General features: G+C 43.3%; 1 long non-coding RNA gene across 1 annotated transcript; it reads left to right on the top strand.

Moving 5' to 3' along the window:
- Positions 1-325: 325 nt before the first annotated feature.
- Positions 326-1,369, top strand: LOC119372641 (uncharacterized). Its single transcript, XR_005179607.1, has 3 exons — positions 326-364; positions 878-928; positions 1,328-1,369. It is a non-coding gene; the product is annotated as an uncharacterized LOC119372641 (long non-coding RNA).
- The last annotated feature ends 5,204 nt before the right edge of the window (positions 1,370-6,573 follow it).

Here is a 6,573-nt window from a genome sequence, read left to right as displayed (position 1 = left end):
AACATCTCTTTCGGTGAAAGTTACCCGCGTGCTTTCAAACGTTCACGCCCCCGATTATTTTTGTTTTGTTTTTTTCCAACAGCAAAAAGGATCCCTGTTTCAAGGCAATCACAGGGGCCCATAAATATAACAAGCGATGTTGCTGGTGAGTTAGAAATTTCATTTACTGTTCATTGTCTCAGACGATTACAAAACTAATTTTGGCTGCGCTTGGTAAATGTTGACTCAGGTTCTTCCTAACGGGATGTGCATAACTGTCGTGACGTGTTGTGCATAACTTTTTCACTGCAAAAATCAATGATGTATTGTGCAGATCACGCCTGTGTTCAGGAAGATTGTCCTGCTGTGGAGACCACAGATGAAGGTATGTTTGCACGATATTAGGAACTTGAGTACCGTTTTTGTTAGCTAGCACTCTGGCTTGGTATGACGAGAAAGTGGACTTGGTGTAACCAGTATTCCAGAGGAATAGTTTTCCCATTTGCCTGGAGGGTAGGAGGGGGGAGTGAAGGCAGTATAACTGTGCATTGTGACGTGAACAAAGTAAATGTGTGCATAACTTTTTTACTGCAAAAGTCAATTATGTATTGTGCAGATCACACCTGTGTTAAAGAAGATTGGCCTGCTGTGGAGACCACAGATGAAGGTATGTTTGCACGATATTAGGAACTTGAGTACCGTTTTTGTTAGCTAGCACTCTGGCTTGGTATGACGAGGAAGTGGACTTGGTGTAACCAGTATTCCAGAGGCATAGTTTTCCCATTTGCCTGGAGGGTAGGAGGAGGGATTGAAGGCAGTATAACTGTGCATTGTGAGATGAACAAAGTAAATGTGTGCATAACTTCTTTACTGCAAAAGTCAATTATGTATTGTGCAGATCACACCTGTGTTCAAGAAGATTGGCCTGCTGTGGAGACCACAGATGAAGGTATGTTTGCACGATATTAGGAACTTAAGTACCGTTTTTGTTAGCTGGCACTCTGGCTTGGTATGACCAGGAAGTGGACTTGGTGTAACCAGTATTCCAGAGGCATAGTTTTCCCATTTGCCTGGAGGGTAGGAGGGGGGAGTGAAGCCAGTATAACGGTGCATTGTGAGGTGCACAAAATAAATGTGTAATTGTTGCGGCAAAAATATGGAAGTTCCCTCGTGCAAGCCTCATTGCAACATTACACTACTTGTGTAGAAAACAAAATATATCTGCTAATTTATGGGCAGCACCCACCTTCCCGCACCAATGCATCTGCAGTACACATTAACCCAAGTTGCACACAGTCGGGTACACTGCTCGAGTTAAGTCACACTAAGTTTTCCATATTCATTACAGTGCCACAAGATGACCTCCTTGAACAGTTCGCCGCAATCGTGTGCACGCATGCTGGCACACTACGGGATGCCTGCGTGCAGGCGAATCCTCTCCAAGTCATCGGCCGTCCCAAGCCTCTCCTTTCATGTGCTGCTGTTCAGACAGATCACACTGTGAAAGTGCTTACAGGATTGCCATTTTGCAGCTGCTGAAGAACATTATTGAAGAGTTCACTGCCTTGCGCATTGAATCCATCGCAAGAGGTTTTGCATTGAGTGATGAAGACACTGTGCTAATGGTTTTTGTGAAGCTTTACCACACTGTAAGCTTGAGCTTTCTATCGGTTCTCTTTTCTATTCACCGTACAACTGTTTCAAATATTTTGAAAAATGCGATATGTATTCTTGCAAGCATACTTGGAGAGGCAGTGTTTTTCCCAAGCAAAGAATCTGTCCAGGAAAACCTAACCATTTACTTCAAAAACTACAAGGAAACTCGCATTGTGTTAGATTGCACAGAGGTTCCACTTGAAAGGCCACGTGACTTAACATCACGGCTACTTACCTACAGCCAGTGCAAACGCCAGTACACAATCAAAGTATTGATTGGCGTCGCTCCAAGTGGCATGATAACTTTAGTAGGAAAACCATTTGGAGGTCGTGCATCAGACACGCAACTAACTGCTCATTCAAATGTCCTTAACATGTGCACGGCCTGTGTAGACAGAGTGATGGTAGACAAAGGCTTTCTAATAGAGAATCTCTGTGACGAAGCTAGGGTCGACATGGATAGGCCTCCATTTTTAAAGAAACGGCAACAGCTTGAAGAACACGAAGCGCACAAAAATCAGGCTATTGCGCGAGCAAGGGTACATGTAGAAAGAGCCATTCAACGTGTAAAAGCCTTCAAAATTCTGCAGCAAAGGTACCCGATCCAGCTCTTGCCAGTCTTTGACAAAGTTATCGTGTTGCTTGCTGGTATAGTAAATTTGTCGAAGCCAATTTTGGGCGAGGACAAATTTCTCCCAAATTGCTAAGCCGTAAACAGAGTCTACAGACACAAATGTGGCATATCTTTGTCATCTTGAAGCCATAATTTTGTAAACGCACATTTCTTTAAAGATTTGTCTGCGTATGCTCCTTGCCTTTTTTATGTGTTCACTTACAACTAAGCACTTTCTAATGTTTGATCTTAATGACGACTTTTTTCATGCTCATATTAGAGGTCTGCGAATGTTCGAGTTTCGAATTCGAATCGAATAATGCCTTGTCGAATATTTCAATTCGGCTTTCGAACAGCTAGTATTTGAAGTTTTGAATAATTTGACAGAACGAATACCTGAAACGTGACACAGGCCAATCGTGACGTTTGGTTAGGGTGGGGTAGCTAAAACTAACGCTAACATTGTTAAACTTCATCAGACTTGCACTAATATGTTGGCTAAAAAGCAAGCGCTGGTTTATTTTTGAAAAATATGTCATTTCCACACATCATGGCTCCAACAAAGAAGGCCAGGGAACAGTCTGGGAGGCTCTAACTGTTAGCGTCAAAAAATAACCAGCACACTGAGCTCAGCCCTTATAGTCAAGAGGTTCAAAAATACTTCAATGAGCCGCTGATCCCAAGAAAGGATGATCCTTTGAAATACTGGAAAGAGCATGGAGCTGTACTTTCGTGAGGTACTGCCATAATTGTTAGCGATACCTTCCCATCCCTGCTACTGAGGTGCCCAGTGAGCGCATGTTTTCAACTGCAGGAAACTCTGTAATATCACGGCACGAGAGCCTGAAGCCAGGTCATGTGGAACGGCTTGTGTTTCTGCATTGTAATTTGTACTGTTTCAGTAGCTTATGTGCTCTAGGACATAAGTAGATTTCATTTCCTTGTTCTTTCTTTCAACTTTCAATAAAATCTCTTGTATTCGATATTTCTAGCCATTATTCGGCACTATTCAATCCGAGAAGAAATTTGACTATTTACACGCCCCTAGCTAATATTACTATATGCATCATTCTTCATTGTATGGTTGTAGGCTGTCTAACAACTGCTATTTACGTAATATCCGTTTTGAAATATAGTGATTAACTTGTATGTTTGTAGTTCCATGTACGTTTCTTCATTTATAATTACTATGCTTTTTTAGTTCATATAATGATAGGTTGTGTGCACCGTGTAACCTTTTTTTGAAGCTCTCTTTACCCAATGTACTTGTTTTGTTTGTGCCTGTAAGTTAGTTCAATGAAATAAATATCAGTGTGGCAACAACTAAATTCAAAGACAAGTACAAAGAGGTTAAGAGTGGAATGATGAAGCAGGCATAACTGTGGAAACTGCCTTTATTCTTGTTCACATATTCAATGCACAATGCTACTGTGAAAAACATTACTCAAATTTGTAAACATCATTTGCAACACTATGAAATTTAAAAGTAGAAAACAGAAAGTCAACATACTGTACAGAAAGGGTTGTCAGCCATGTACTGCTGCAAGTGTGCAGACTCGTTATTCATCGAACTAGACAGCATAGAGCCCAGTCAACACTTAGGAAGGAGACAATTTTCAGGCATATATGGAAGACCATACATAAGAATGCTCATGGTCTCCTTTTTGTTCAGGCATCCATGTTGATCAAGACAGATTCAGTGTTTGTGGAAGATGTTCCCTTCCACAAAAATCGAGCAACATTTTTTGACAAGAAAATGTCTTTCTACATAGCAGCAATAGTAAGATATCAAATTATCCATAGTGTCTAATGACGGATGAATTGATTATGACATAAACACAGAAGCAGGAAAGCAAACATGATTTAACGGCCTTTAACACCACATGTAATGAACTTTAGGCACAAACTGAAGAGATGTGTCGGCCTGTGTGCTTAGATTTAGGTACACGTTAACGAACACCAGGTGGTTGAAATGTCCTGAGCCCTCCACTGCAGCATCCCTCATAATCATATCATGGTTGTAGAATGTTAAACCCTAACAATTATTATTATTGTCTTAAGTTCACTATGTTAAGATGCCCTAAGTACATTATAGAGGTACTCACTATAAATTAGCCTCACTGAATTGAGGCACTGTTCAAAGTATTTCTTTTGGAATGCTATGTGCAGCAACTTCCAGACATCTTCACATTCATGCACAAAGAAGTCACCGATTCCCAGCACACCCATCTGCACCTGAATTTGTGTAAAGTATGCTGGTTTGGGGCTCTCCTTACTGAGAGCATTTGAAACCTTCTGAGGGCACTTTATCTCAAGCATGCTTCTCTTTCCTGTGCAGCAAGCACATTCAAAATTCACAATGCCATCAGGGGAGCGACCGACAACGGGAAATTCTTTGCTCACTACGAATCCACTCTGCCTCACAATGACAGTGCGTCTCACAAGTGCAGCAACACAGTGCTTGCACTTGTGAGATGTGCTGAAAGGAAAAGTGTGCAAATTATTGTTCAGTCTACTTTTGATAACTTGGAAACCATGACATGCATGTCATGTACAGCATGACTTGCATGACATGGTCTCGGGGTGCTCGCGGCCGTTCGATGAAGTGAGTATATACCAAAACTGTTATGACGAACATAAATAACAGCTCGTAACATGAAAATCACGACATGCACGTCATGTACGGCGTGACTTACATGCCACACTCATGTTGTGCTCTCGGCCGGTTCTCTAGCTCGATATACACCAAAATTAGTATGGCACAACGTGACTGTATGACGAACATAAATGACAGGTGGTAACATGAAAGCAATGACATGCATGTCATGTACGGCGTGATTTACATGATACTGTCTTGGTGCGCTTCCAGCTGTTTTGTTAACTATATATAAACAAAAACTGGTATGGCATGACATGAGTGCGTGACGAACGTGAATGGCAGGTCATGCATTGTATATTCCAGAATATAGGTTTCAGTAGCATGGTATATGCCGATAGTACATGCATGCATGCATGACAAACATGCAGTTGTGAACTACATGTCATGACATGAATGACTTCATTTGCCTGAAAGACAAACAAGGCGATGTATGGAGCTTCTAGCTGCTGCGCGTTACGTTGGTTCCCACACTGCGTGGGATCTACCGTTTTCTTTTCTTCAATCAGTGTATTGATCCCCCCCCTCCCTATGAATGCTATCTGCCCCTAACGTGGTTTTGCACTGTCTCCAGGGTCGGAGGCATCGCAAGTTTTCTGCACCTCGCCTAGTTCAGCATTGCCTCCGTGATAGGCCTGCCGATCTCGGAGGCAGTGCAAAGCGGCGATGTCGTGATGGCGTCATCGTATGACGTCACGAAATTTAGGGCGATGTGTGACGTCATGCGATTGCAAGCTTTCTGCACCTCGCCTAGTTTAGCACTGCCTCCGTGATCGGCCCACCGATCTCGGAGGCAGTGCAAAGCGGCAATGTCGTGATGGCGTCATCGTATGATATCACGTGACGTCCCGAAATTTGAGGCGCTGTGTGACGTCATGATGACGTCATGTGATTGCAAGTTTTCTGCAGCTCACCTGGTTATGCACTGCCTCCGTGATCGGTCGCCGATCACGGAGGCAGTGCTAGGCGGCGTTGTCATATGATGGCGTCATGATGTGTCGCAGAATTTTGCTATCTGTGACGTCATGTGGTGACGTCATCACGTGATTATGATTTTTTTAATCACTGATCTTGACGCTGCCAAAGGTCAATTTTCGAGTTTGATGAGGCATCTAAGGCTTTTGCCTCAATAATGTGAAGTAAGGGGTTAGCAGAGCCCGAATCGGAAAGTCAGCATATAATGCAAACATATCGCGATACATGCCGCGACCAACTACATCCCAACAACTTGACGATTACGGGCACTTTGCGATCAGGGCCGATACGCATAGGATTTCTCGACATTTATCAACAATGGTCGCTGCTGCGCGGTCCAAACTTATTCGGATCGAGTTTGGCACAGACGTCAGAAAGACCGAGATGCGTAGACCGCGAACGATTGGTTTCCGATTGGGCCTGATCACTGTTAAGAGTGGCCGTTTAGCAGAACCTGATCCGCATCGGCTCTGATCGCGATAAAAAGTGGCCATGTGGCACTGGTACTACTTACCCTGCAGGGCATGTGCAGTTCAATTCTGCTATCTTCGCATCGCTGGCCAATTTGAGGTCTACTCGATGAGGATCCTTCGTTAGCCCGGAAGATTGCAGCACGAACGCTATTATGTGCAGCGGACCGTCAGAGGAGCACGTGGACGCGACCGCGCTACATTCAATAATATGGCCCGCTGTA

This window comes from Rhipicephalus sanguineus, chromosome 10 (assembly GCF_013339695.2).
Source record: "Rhipicephalus sanguineus isolate Rsan-2018 chromosome 10, BIME_Rsan_1.4, whole genome shotgun sequence".
Lineage (NCBI taxonomy): Eukaryota > Metazoa > Arthropoda > Arachnida > Ixodida > Ixodidae > Rhipicephalus > Rhipicephalus sanguineus.
The sequence above is the reverse complement of the archived record's forward strand: the minus strand, read 5'-3'. Positions and strand labels throughout refer to the sequence as shown.